Source organism: Schistocerca nitens, chromosome 2 (assembly GCF_023898315.1).
Source record: "Schistocerca nitens isolate TAMUIC-IGC-003100 chromosome 2, iqSchNite1.1, whole genome shotgun sequence".
Lineage (NCBI taxonomy): Eukaryota > Metazoa > Arthropoda > Insecta > Orthoptera > Acrididae > Schistocerca > Schistocerca nitens.
Genome location: NC_064615.1, coordinates 251566085 through 251580293, shown reverse-complemented (window position 1 = coordinate 251580293; position 14209 = coordinate 251566085). Strand labels below are relative to the sequence as shown.

General features: G+C 42.1%; 1 pseudogene; it reads right to left on the bottom strand.

Moving 5' to 3' along the window:
* Positions 1 to 10228: 10228 nt before the first annotated feature.
* Positions 10229 to 10346, bottom strand: LOC126238046 (5S ribosomal RNA; annotated as a pseudogene).
* Positions 10347 to 14209: the final 3863 nt, after the last annotated feature.

Sequence of the window (14209 nt, the reverse complement as noted above, 5' to 3'; positions counted from 1 at the left end):
AGGCCATTACAGATTTCAGGAACACTTATCTTAAATAGCGCACTTAGTGAAGAGGGAGACAGCATCACAAGCCGTTCAGAAATTTAAAAATATTCCATAAGAAAGAAAAAAAGCCTCATTTTGAATATGTTAGAAAGAGTAGAAATTTTTAGATATAAAAACGAAAACACACAATTCAGGTTGAATAACCAATTGGAATTAAAGCACCATATCATTCTTGCTAATTTTGACTGTTTGTACGATTAGGTGTTAGTACCTAATAAAATTGTGTATTATTCTCGTGTGTAAAGGTATCGACCTACCGCTCCTAGTCATCAGTACATGACGTCACACTATCCATATGGGTAACTTCCGTTCCGCCAGCCAGCTAGTCTCTCTTCGTCGGTCGTGCTTTTGCTTTGTCCTGCTCTGCTGTCACACTGGTTAAGACACTGCCACCTGACACTTTCCACACAGTAATCTGCGTAGTGTCGCGGCTAATCATGTTAACAGTGACAATTTTTCAACGCCAATCCGGACTTATTTAAAAACTTTTAGCGTCCACTCACTATAAAATATTTTCTTCCGTCTTTTTTTATGCAGGCAGATTTTAAGGAACACGGCACGCAGTAGTATTGACGATATTCACAGAACAGTTAATTTTAAGTAGGAGCGACGGATATTCCTGCAATCTTTTTAAGTTGTGGCTATATTTTAGACATTCCTTTATTAATTTTAATATTCACAAAATTTGCTGACACTGTACTTTGCTTTTTCCAACGTATGTTGCACTTGACGATACGGCTTTAGGCAGCGAAACCCACTGAGTTTTAATGAACAAGAATTTCACCTACTGTTAGCGGACTTCTTCCTAACGTCATACATTTCAACAGCTGCAGCTGCCCTGAACATAAAATAGTTTATTTCTATTTTGAACCGTGATCTTTACCTTTTGACTTGCCCTCGTAGTTACACGGTGCTCTGTGACTCCGTTTTAATACACAAGACATCCTTCTTGCAGTTTGACAACAGGCCTTACATAATCTAGTTTTATCAATAACAAAAGATATAAATATCGATGAACTTAAAATATTATTGGAGAAAATGTATGACGGATTGTTACGGTATTTCTTACTCGTTGAAGTACCACGATAGCAATCCATAGCTGGAGTGATCAAGTATAGCCCCTCTTGTATTACAGTCGGAGAAGTAAGACAGGCCAGCTGTTGTACGTAGTTGATATGGTGACAAACTGAGTACATTTAAATGCGAACATTTTTAGGTTAGACTTTACCGTGACTGTTACTGACATTAAATGAAACAACAAGTTTACTGTTACTAGTACTGGTAACAGTTAACTTGTTGTTTCATTTAATAAACTGAGTACACACCTGTTGTCGGGCACCCAATGCAGCAGCAGCAGACAGAACACCTTGCCGAAGGGCGCGTACTGCCACACGGCGGAGTTCTCCAGGTCGGGCTGAACCACGTCCAGCTGCTCGTACGTGATGGTGCCTGGCAGCGCGTTGTGCTGCCTGCAGAACTCCAGCATCTTTGTGCTGATGTCGCAGGCCACCAGCTTCGTACCCGGTGGCAGCCGCGGGGCTAAAACCTGCCAGTGCAGAAATATACTTTCTGATTTGCTCTTCTAAGCTATGCAGCATGTAAAGTTAATCTGCGCTTCGGATTCTTCGAGGACACAAAGCGATAAACAGCGTGCTGAGTGCGACTTCCAGACTTGTCGAGGATTGAGAAAAGAGGGGATTGGCAGAAGAGGCCACAGTTGTCGAATGGAGAGCACGGTGCAGGTTCCAGATCGTCCAGTTCGTGTGTCGTGACCTGGTACATGAGGGTGGCTCGCCGCGATGTGCCATGGAACATAGCTCACCGGGCCAGCTAAAGCCTGAAAGATGGACAAAGCTATCGGGAACAGTCTTAAAAGCTTGTAAGGGTGTTGCAGGGTAGGTTGCTCTGAAAAATAATTATTAATTGTTTCCATTTTTTTATTATTGATGTTAGCTAAACAAGCCGTTGAAAGACAGCACAGACGTAGCTTCTGCTCACCTTGCTTAAATTTAGAACTTCCGAAAAAAGCACAGTTTAACAGGTGATGAGCATTTGAAGAAGTGGTAACTCACATATGTCTGTGCATTACCGCACTTTTGCTCGTGGAAGTGCTTGAATTGCTAATTAAATCGGACTAGTCGCAACGTATGAATTTTGTTCTCAGCAATTATTTCTCAGTACGGCCTACCTTGCAACACCCCTACAAACTTTCCAGACTGTTCTGACAACCCTGCGACAACTGATAGGTAGTTCAAGCGGCGCATTATCAAGCGGTGTCTATTTGAAAACCCGCCCGTATTTTGGGAACTGCATCGGTTGTGTCCGGCTCCTGAATACACGGGATGTGCTTGTGGGGCCTACGCCCTCAGCAAGAGTTTAACGCGTGTATGCGGAACAGCGGATGTGTTTGAGCTTTGTTGGAGCTGGATTCGTTTCCAGATTCGTGTGTCTGTGTGTCAGAACACTGCCCATAAACTGGCGAAAACACAATGTACGTACAATTCGTTTCTTTTTAGGGTTCCTTTCTTCAGTCGGTAAAAATGGAACCCCTGTTAGATTACTTTTCTGTCTGTCTGTCTACCCTACTGTGAAAAACCATTTTTATCAACAACGGGTAAACATATCAAGTTCCAGTTTATGTCACATACTAAAGTCTACCAAGTGCACATTTATGTCACATACTGATGCCTACTGTCCCTTGACGGTGTAAAAAAGAGTGAAGCATCTAATGATAGAAAGCAGGTTTTCAGGACCGGATGACATACTCCTGTTAAATCCTTCGAGGTATAATGTCGTCGTCTTCTGTTCCTCACGTTCTGCCCTGAACTGCGCTGGACGTTTTGAGAGGCGTTGCTCTTTCACGACTCAAGTCTCAACGGAGGAGCAACGCCTCTGGAGATGTCCAGCGCGATTCAGGAGGGAACGCCAGGAGCAGAACAGTATCGTGAATCACGACATTATACCCCGAAATGTTTACCAGCAGCAATGAAGCTTCTAAGTCAGTGAAATCCAAAGTAGGACCATTTGTGTCGAATTTTTTGGCATTCGCACACTCATCCATCAAAACCTATACTTCTTTCCCGTTGACGTAGAATCATAAAATTTGGCAAGAAGTAAGATTTCACAGTACAAGAAAAGGAAACAATCAGTAAATTGTTAATTTGTTATTATATCACACGAAAAAATGTCTTTTTGTCACTTGCTATCCGACTCCAGACTTGAAATTAAAACATTCTCGAAGGTACTGGAATCCCTGGGACCAATATTTTGCCAGTATCAATGTTGGTAACAAGCAAAAATCGCCGAGATTCTCGATTTCCAAGATGGATGAACTATCTGTATACAAAATCAAGTTTGTATGGAACCCTCACAGCTTGAGTCCTAAACGCACAGGCCAATGTTTCGCTATACGGGATGTTAAAAAAATCGAACTATGCATTGCAAGGTTGCAGTATGGACTAAAACAAGAAAACAGTCCAATATACATGAGCTCTAAAAGGAATGCCTGAAGTGCTATGAGGCTCGTGTGAAACAAATCTCTAATACTGAACAAGTGGTCACAGCTCTTAATGGATGCATGTTTACTGGATATTATTGTCTTGGTTTGGGCCACACTATTACCACTCAAACTATGGGATAATTTTTTAACAGCTTGCATGAAGAATCCCTGCTTAATGGGGAGCACCATGTTTTTTCTTGCTTTGGAAAAGGATACATTGATCTGTTACTTAATATACAATGGAAAATTCAAGATGGAAAGTAACAGTATTAGGAAAAGGACAGTTGCTACTCACTACATAGCGGAGGTGCCGAGTCGAAGAAAGGCACAACCAAAAGACTGTCAGAAAATGTGCTTTTGGCCAATAAGGCCATCACCGAAAATAGTCGGAAACTGTGATCATGTGTGTGTGAGTTGCGTTTGCGGGAGTGTGTGTGTGTGTGTGTGTGTGTGTGTGTGTGTGTGTGTGTGTGTGTGTGCGTGTGTGTGTGTGTGTGTGTGTGTGTTTATTTATTTTCGACGAATGCCTTCTTAGCCGAAAGCTCACTTTCTGACAGTGTTTTTGTTGTGGCTGTCTGCGACTTAGTTCAGGTATACGGTGAGTAACAACTGTCCTTTTCATAATATTGTTAATTATTATAGATATCTGAAGTTTGCTGCACCTTTTGTGTACGAGGTGGTACTGTAAATCAAGATATGAACAAGGAATATGCAAATAAAATAGAATCCCCACAGAATGTCTTAAATCTATTGTTGTACATAGGATGTTACATATCGCTTTCTTTATTAAAATTCATAAATGGGTGTGATAAATGAAAGCCCTTGTTGCTGGTGGTGATGAGTTCTCTGTGAGCGGAATGAACATTGACATTATCTGATTTACTCAATCTGTGCAGCGACGCGTTAAAGCTACCATTTACTCGTAATCTGGCATATAAAATTGTTTTTGAAGGAGAAGCTAATCAAACAGCTGTAATAGCGGCAGTGCACCACAGTCCACCGATAAGCAATTATATCGCGATTTCGATATGTCTGTAGGTAGTATTGTCACAGTACTGCATTGTCATAAGGATCATCCACACCACATGCCGCTGCATCAAGAACTTCATGGCGCCGTTTTCCGTAACCGGGTAGTGTTTTGTAAATGGCCACGCCAACACATGCAATCGACCCCCACGTTATTTACTCAGATATTATTTTCTAATGAGTCTACACTCAGAAGCCATGGTTCCGTTATGCATAACTAGAGTGAAGACAGTCTCCACTGGTTACAGCAAGTTGACCATCAGCGTCCTTGGTCGGTTAACATCTGGTGTGGCGTCATAGGAAACAAGGAAACAAACTCAGTCCGTATCTTATCGACGGCACGTAGAAGGGGCACAAACAGGAACTACCGGTACAACTGTAAGACGGTGCCCCCCCCCCCCCCCGGACGTTCGACAACGTATGTGGTTTCAGCATGACGGTTGCCTAGTGCATTACGCTATTGAAGCACTGGAGCTATTAAAGCGTGTTTGGATCAGGAGATGTGGCCCTGTTAATTGGTCTGATAGGTCGCCGGATTTGATGTCCCCGGATTTCTTCATGTGGCGATATTTAAAAGATAAAGTGCAACAGCAAGTGACAACAGGCCGTGAAGACACGGTCGACAGCATCGGAAACGGCTATGCTGCTATTCCCGCATCTATGCTTCTGTCCTGTTTACGGTCAGTTGAAAAGTAGATCACTAAGTGTATTGAAGTTGACGATACTACGTTTGAACTCCTACTCGGAAAAGTAGAGTAGTGTTCGCCACGAGCCAAATAGTCCCCTGTTCGATGTGTCGGAGGACTACAGCTTTGCGAATGGGGCTTCCAATTAGAAGTTAGGAAATACTGGCATGTCCTAACATCGCAGCATGGTGGTGGAGTCCCAAATGCCACTGGATATTCAAGGACCGTTGAGTACCATGTCATAAATTACGATGGTGCACCCATTCCTTTTTCTCCGAATACAGCGCCACCTGTGGCGAAAGGAAGGAAATGCTTCAGACAAAAGTATATAGATTTTGCCATAAAATCGTAAACCGCAGCAAAAACTGGGGGTTCCCACTGAAGATTTCAAAGTTGCACTAACCATCCTGCACAGGGTTGGGCGGTTGGTTGAGTATGGTATCATTGGATGTTCCACTCCGAGACAAACAAATTGGAATTTGAACTTTTTTTTGGTCCGATGTGTAGTTTCGAGATACTTAAGTGTCTTCTGTTAAAATGACCACTCTGTGTACCTCCTTTTCTCGGTGGTCCTAGATATCGAAGAGCGACGGTACTTTTCAGAATACATCGGAGTTTCTTAGCAGTCGATTGGTCTCATGGAGTAGTAACGTGACTGGAAGTGAAGAACCCACCTTCCTGGCGACGTCACCGGGCCCGCAGCCAACGTCGAGCACCGGCAGCGGTCGCCTCGGCCACGAGAGGACCGACCACAGCTCGTCAACCTGTTTGGCGGCCAGCAGCGTGAGGGGAGCACACCCGAGGTTGTACAAGTCCGGCTTATCCATGCTGATTAGAAGTCTATCCCCCTCACAGACAGGAACAAGATGCTGATGCCTGGAAGAAAGATGTTTTTAGGGAAATCTCCCTCCACGTCGGATACAGTTTAATGGGAAGGTGGACGTTAACCTTTTGTCATTAGAGACGGAATAATGGTGAATTTCTGTAAGACGAAAGAAACTCACTACTGCTTCCCACTTACTTATGCGTTAATGAAATTTATGGTAAATAATTTACCTCATTTACAAGCCAACAGTTCAGTCCATGGAAACAGTTTTCAGGTATCTTCAAAAAAAATTTAAAGTCACCTACGTCGGTCCAGAAAAGTGTCAATTATTCAGAAACACACATTAACAATAAATTTCCAGCAGCCATAACGACTTCAGCTAGTAATAAAGTTCAATTTAAGAGGATCCTGAGGGATTAGTTGGTGGCCGACTCCTACTTCATCCCTGAATTTTTTACTATGAGGGTTGAATGAAAAGTAATGCCTCCACCTTCGTTAATTGGGTTTGGATGGGAATATTTTAATAAATCAAACCCAGAAATAATCCTTAGAATGTGATCTTTAATTACCAATATTCACCTTTCCACATAATCACCACCGAATTGGATACATTTCTGCCAACGATGAACAAGTTTTCTGACACCGTCACGGAATAAGTTGACACTGTTTCCGCAACCACAGTCCACAGTTCTCTCAACGTCTTCATCATAGGCATAATGATGTCCTTACAGATCGTCTTTCATTATCGGGAACAGATGGAAGTCAGACGGTGCTAAATCTGGTCTTTATGGAGGATGCCGTACGGTGGTGCGATTCGGTCTCTAAAATTCTGCTGTGGTGGGACGTGAAGTGTGCGGTTTGGCATTGACATGCTACAGGAAAACATTTCCCTTTTCCTTTCAAGCCCTTTTTAGCCGTCGTTTCAGAGTTCGCAGCGTTGTGATGTAACGCTCTGAATTCATTGTTGTTCAAAGATCAAGGAAATCAACATGGACAACACCTTCTGCGTCTCAGAACACTGTGGCCACGATTTTTCCAACTGAGGGCTACGTCTTGAATTTCTTTTCCTGGGGCGAGTCTTTGTGTCGATATTCCATAGACTGACGTTCCGTCTCCGGGTCGTAATGGTGTACCCACGTTTCGTCTCCTGTCACAATTAAATGGGGAAAGGCGTCGCCTTCATTCTCGTAACGCGAGAGGAGTTTCTGGCAAATTTCAGGTATGTGCGCTTTCATTTCAGCAGTCAGCATCCGGGGTACCCATCGTGCACAGATCTTCCGATGGCCAAGCAAAGCAATAATGTGACCGACACGTTCTTGTGAAACGTCGACTGTGCTTGCAGTTTCTGTCTGAGTGATATGGCGATCGTCCTGAATCAGTCTGTCAACATTTTACTTGTGAAACTCGGTGTTTGCTGTCACAGGATGTCCCACCTTCTCTTTGTCACACAGGTCAGATGTTCCCCCTCAACACCTTAGACGTACTCGCCCAACGACGCACAGTACTCACATCAACACAATCACCACAAACTGCTTTCATTCTCTGATGAATCTGCTTTGGGGTGATACCTTCTGCTGTCAAGAATTCAATGACTGCAGGTTGCTTAAATTGCATTGACCGACCGTCTGCGCAGGTTTCCATACTTTACACTGTAGCAACACAACCGTTCAAATTGGTTCAAATGGCTCTGAGCACTATGGCACTTAACAGCTATGGTCATCAGTCCCCTAGAACTTAAGAACTACTTAAACCTAACTAACCTAAGGACATCACACAACACCCAGCCATCACGAGGCAGAGAAAATCCCTGACCCCGCCGGGAATCGAACCCGGGAACCCGGGCGTGGGAAGCGAGAACGCTACCGCACGACCACGAGATGCGGGCACAACCGTTCAAAGCCTAGGCTTCCCGCCAACTGGAACTGCAGAAAAGAGGCTACGGAACAATCCATTACCTGCTGTATACTAATGCTGCCAACTGTTGAAGAGTTACGAAGGTGGAGGCATTACTTTTCAGTCAACCCTCGTAGAACCATTTGATGTGTACTTTGTATATATTAGCAACAGCAAATAACATGAGTGTTTCGTAAAATAAGACTTCTGCACGTCTTCAGACCAGTAATGTGATCAGTGTAAGTAAGTGTCGCAAACTGATTTTGTCTTTGGTGATGCACGATTAGAAGAGCCTGAAAATTATAATATGCACCTCAGTGTACTGTACGAGTTCGTTTACAAAAAAAATGGTTCAAATGGCTCTGAGCACTATGGGACTCAACTGCTGAGGTCATTAGTACCCTAGAACTTAGAACTACTTAAACCTAACCAACCTAAGGACATCACAAACATCCATGCCCGAGGCAGGATTCGAACCAGCGACCGTAGCGGTCTTGCGGTTCCAGACTGCAGCGCCTTTAACCGCACGGCCACTTCGGCCGGCAGTTCGTTTACATGTTTCGTGACAAGTTGGTTACTAATTGCAAACAGGTTACAGTACCAGTTGCTGTTTTCCTTTTTCAGACCACTACTAGTCGACGTCTACGTATCTCTACGGCGCTGCGTTCATAATGACTTGAAAAACGTCCCTGCTGGATGCCACCGGTTCTAGCATTAGAAAACAATGTAGCACCTGATGCCGTGGTTTGTTTGAAATTGATTACTACACTTGCGGATACCAGAAAGACTCATGTTAACATGTAATCCTTAAGTGCACACAATTTAACTTCCAACGTTCTTTTCCCGTGTTCTTGTATGATTATCTATGCGACCGTGCACACCGTTGTGCCTTCTAGCAGATGCGAGTTTGTCTCATTGTTAAATAGTAGCATCCTACAAGCACAATAATTTTTATGACACTGTACATGTTTGTACTACATTTAACGAGTTATTCACTGTAACGAAATTTTGATGCTATGCTCTCATTTTCTTTTCTTTTTACATGGTAAATATTGTAAGTAGGCAGATCTTTTTGAGAAAAATATTTCTTCTGTTTATTTTAAATATGAAAATCGTGAGTTCGCAATCGAAACAGAGAACCTTTTTTATAAACGTGCGATCAAGACAAATTTTATATTGAAAATTAAGATAGAGTACTCCACAAACTTGATCATGTCATGTCTCATAAAAATGTGGTTAATGTTCCATCGTGGGTTGTACTCTAAATGGCACCAAGCGTATCACCATTCGTTATCTGGTGGTGGGGAGACCCTGCATCCGTTAGTGTCAGTTCTATGTGGCATGTAAGTTGCTCCTGCATACACTCATACGAGGGTTAGAACTTAAATAGTGGCAACTATTTACTTACAACCGATACACAAGAGTTACATGTTTGTCCTTCAAAGCAGGACGCCTTCCATATCGCTGGCAACGGGTTCTACACAATGCTGGTGACTACTTTGAAGGACAGTAACAGGTGCAAACATGTAACTCTTTTGCATCGGTTGTGAATAAATAGTTGCCACTAGTTGAGTTCCAACCCTAGTATAACCTGTGGCCGTTCTTCGTGACTGCCGGAACAAATCTTTTGGTTGTTTCTTAAATGAAAATTTAAAATAACTCGACAGGTTAAATGAATAACGCAGTTCACGCCAACGTGTATTGTGACCCACCGTTTACTTTAGCAAATCTGTTATAAAAACATGATGGCGTGTTATCTTTGGGTCCACTATGCTCCACATTTATCCCTTTTTTCATGTGGCTGGAGAAAATGAGACGGTATCAGAAATGATATCGCTCGCATGAGCTTCTAATCGATAGTGAAGGATACTTGACAAGAAAATATAAAGGTTAAACGCTACATAGAAGCACGAAACCTAACAGAAGGTGTTTTATCGCAACTTGGGGAGTTCTGATGCAGTACAATAGCTGTAAGAGAATACTACATCATTAGGCCGGTGATAGAAATGCAGGCGACTACAAATCTATGTAAAAACTAAACTAAACTCCTCCCGAGCAGGCCATGAAGGCCCAACGGTACCGACAGGCCACCGTGTCATCCTCAGCCCACAGGTGTAACTGGATGCGGACATGGAAGGGCATGTGGTCAGCATACCGCTCTCCCGGCCGTATGTCAGTTTCCGAGACCAGAGCCGCTACTTCTCAACCAAGTAGCTCCTCAGTTTGCCTCACAAGGGCTGAGTGCACCCCGCTTGCCAAAAGCGCTCGGCAGACCGGATGGTCACCCATCCAAGTGCTAGCCCAGTCCGACAGCGCTTAACTTCGGTAATCTGACGGGAACCGGTGTTACCACTGCGGCTAGGCTGTTGGCACAAATCTATATAACCAACACAAATTCATTACTGTTAATACTGTTGAAGTGTGTCAATGAAACTGTTCTGGGTTTGTAACCTCCCCCTCACTTATCGACCTTAATGACAGTGAAAAATTAAACCGCGTGTACCTAATGGAAATTTGGGAATAGTAATCGTCACCGAAGTTAATCTGTCGGTAAAGAGGGAGGAAAGGGTTACATCTAAATGAAAGGAAAAATGCTAATGAAACTGGTGGAAATTAATTTTGAAAAGGGGTAAAGTTAATAAAGAAAGTAAATGTGTGGCCGTTACGTTAACAATCAACTAGCGGTAGTTAGATATTTGAGATTCGGGGAAAATTACGGTCGCCAGTCCTATGGACAATTACTATAATAACTGAAAAAGAAAGGTTATTACACATATAATTAGCACTAGAAGCGTGGCAACTGAAGGTTGACACGTGTAGTGTGAAAACTGAAAGTTTCTCAGAAGTAATAAATTTCGCTACACTTAATTTAGCAAAAGAATTAATAAAACCGGAAAATCGAAAGTTAATTTAGTGACTGAAGTTAATAGTGAGCTTTCTTTCTGAAGCACATCGAAATTCAGTAAAATACGGTTAGTCTTGGACTACCTCAACAATCATTTCAAAAGCTACTTGAATCTACGCAATTTAGAAATAAGAGATTTAACTTTGAACTTGAATTAAATGATTCTGAACAATTAACAATAGTAAAACTTAGTACGTACCAAGCTGAGCTGCAGTCACAGGTAAGCTAAAATATTGTAACAAAACTAGCACTCTTAATTTGTGCTTGTGTAATCTAAGTATTGTAGCCAGCTATGAATACTTTAACTGAACTTTGAAATTAAAGTAGTGAAATGGAATGATTGTATTTTAATGCTGGCGTCTGAATTTGAACGACACTCGGGTTCATTCCGGAAAAGGAAGGGACCCTGCATGGTAATGCAATTGGGACAATGAGCAACAAAGGTTCATGCTAAGTAGCTGTAATTTTGTGATGCAACAATTTTAAAAGTTTGAAAAGCTGAGGTCTGCCATACAGTTCTAAAACTTTACGTGCTTCCAGTCTTCCTTGTTGGTTGATTTAAGGTTTGAAGCCGTCGATCGAGGAGGTGGCGACAGTCACTCTTTGTCGGCCGTCGCTGTTGCAGAAGCTGGATGTTGGCGCGCCTTCTTCTCGACACAGTCACCAGACGAAACGGGCTCTTGATGTGCGCCAGCTAATGCTTCCCGTCCGCGACACCATGTCAGAAACTATCATCGCAAGTCGAGCGCAATTACATGCTGCCAAACCCCGAAAGCGCGGCAACTCGCGGGAGCTTCACACAACACACCTGCTCCACTCGCTACTCCAGCCAGACCCCGACTGCTCTGCCTGCGCCCCACGCGGCAGAGTTAACACTACCAAAGATCCTAAACACTTTCGTTCTCCACACGACCTATCGATGTATTCGTTCGATAGTATAGTTTTCCCTATGCCAGACCCAGCGTATAAATACAAATAATCTTTACACAACAAACCAATTATACATCGACATAAATGCATATATATATATATATATATATATATATATATATATACATAGTAAAACAATTACAATATATAAAGGCACAGAAATGTCATATATTCAGGTAACAAAATAAGGAAAAAAATGTATAGTACAAAAGATGGAAATAGAAGGATATGCATTTCCGGCGTTACACGTGCCCCACATTGTCTGAGGATGTTCGTGTAACGTAGACAGACTCAGAAAATGTCCCAAAAAAGAAACAGCGGAAATGCATATGCTCACAACATCAACAAAATTTAGCATTCGTCTAATTAAGCATAAATCAATTTTCAGACCATAATAATTGAGTGGAGACACTCCTAATCTTATTCCACTCTGTCATCTTGCACAAAATAAAACAGGTTGACAACATATTAAAATCCATAGAAAAAATAGAAAATGGTTTAGCTATTCCAAAATCATTAAAATTCGTAACACTATCAAGAAATGGAATACTATTTACAAAATTAATCAGAGTACATGGTCAAAAAAAAACAGGTATATCAAAATACGCAAATTAATAATTAACTGCATAGAATACACATTTTATATAACCTTTTCATAATTAATGCTCTCGCCATGAGAGTTCACTAAACGCTAAACAAGAAAATAATATACAGCAGATCGACAAAAACATAAATATTGACAGCAGAATTCTTTCACATCAGCTGTCCGGGAAGAAAAACAACTCCGCCTTCCGTACCCGCAAGTACAATGAATGCCGACAGCGGCACAAGAGCCGACAGCGGCTCCGCCTCGCCAGTATTGTTGCGCCCGCCTGTGCGGCACGCTTGATCTCACTCGCCTGTGCAACGGCATTTCCAGAACGTCCGTTTCACTGAACTCTTTCGGAAAAACTCACTCCCGAGTAGTCTCAAGGAGTCCATTAACACTATCACAGTGGATAACTCAACACTGTCCATCATCACACGCATGTACTAGCCTGAAACTTAAAACAGCGTCTAAGTACATCGGCAATGACTAGTGAAACACACATTCATGAAATCTTACAGCTAGTTACAAAATCATATTTACATTGCTTCATCTACTGTGACTCAGCTGAAAACTTAAACTAGCAGCTTGGATTTTTCAACTGACTATATCATGATTAAATTGTTTAAAATTAAATTGATTAATCAAAATTAATTACTTATTAATTACAACTTCTTTAATGACCTCTAGGTCAGGCAAAAGCATCGCAACATGGCACATCCTTAAATCTTACACTCTATTTTACATACTGTACAAATTACCCATTGTGTGGTATTAATCGATCCTAGGTGGGTACAATTTCAAGTCTACAATGTTCCGTATACCTAATAGTTTTCCAGAGCTTGGATACTCTAAGCAATAAGCATTTGTGTGAGGTATACCAATGACTTTATATGGTCCATTATAAACAAACCTAAATTTAGAGATTTCATGGTCTATCTCGCTCGATTTCTCATGAGCTTTTACAAGTACAAAGTCTCCTATTGCAAACTTAGCAAAATGCGCTTTAGCGTCATGACGACGTATGCCAGCATCGGCTTTTAGCTTCATTACTTCTCGCAAACGATCTTTTTTCACACCAATACTAATGTTAATCCGTGGAGGGAATTTGATTATCTCTTCCACTAAACTTTTACTTCTGTCATCAAACAGGATTTCCTCTGGAGACAATCCCGTCGATTCATGTCTCAAGGTGTTCATAATTCTCTCAAATACTGCTACATATTTGCCCCATGCCCTATGGTTGTCATGGCAATAGGTACGGCAAAGTCGGCCTAGCTCACGCATATACCTCTCAGCGGGATTTCCAGCCGGACAATAAGCTGAAATATGGATCACCTCGACCCCATTACTTTCCATGCCTTCATTCCACAACCTAGAAGTAAATTGTGCCCCATTGTCTGATAGAATCGCCTTGGGCTTACCAATATGAACAAAATAATCGTTCACAAGCTTGCTATAGACCGCTTTGGCTGTAGCTTTCCTAATCGGGTATAGTTTGATGAACTTGGAAAAAGCTTCTAGCACTACTAAAATGTAGGCAAAGTTTCCTGATGACTTGGGCAAAGGTCCGTACAAGTCCACGCACAGTAATACAAAGGTGTCGTTAGGCCTTATACTTTGCATAGGACCACGATTCGTACAGTTGGTAACCTTCACCTTCTGACATAAATCGCAAGTTTTCACTCTGTCAGTAACGCGTTTTAACATGTTGTTAAAATGCGCTACTTCACTCAGCTTTTCCGTACATTTCTTTGGTCCACAGTGACCATACGCCAAATGGTAGTAGTCTATTATTTCCGTGACGTATTTG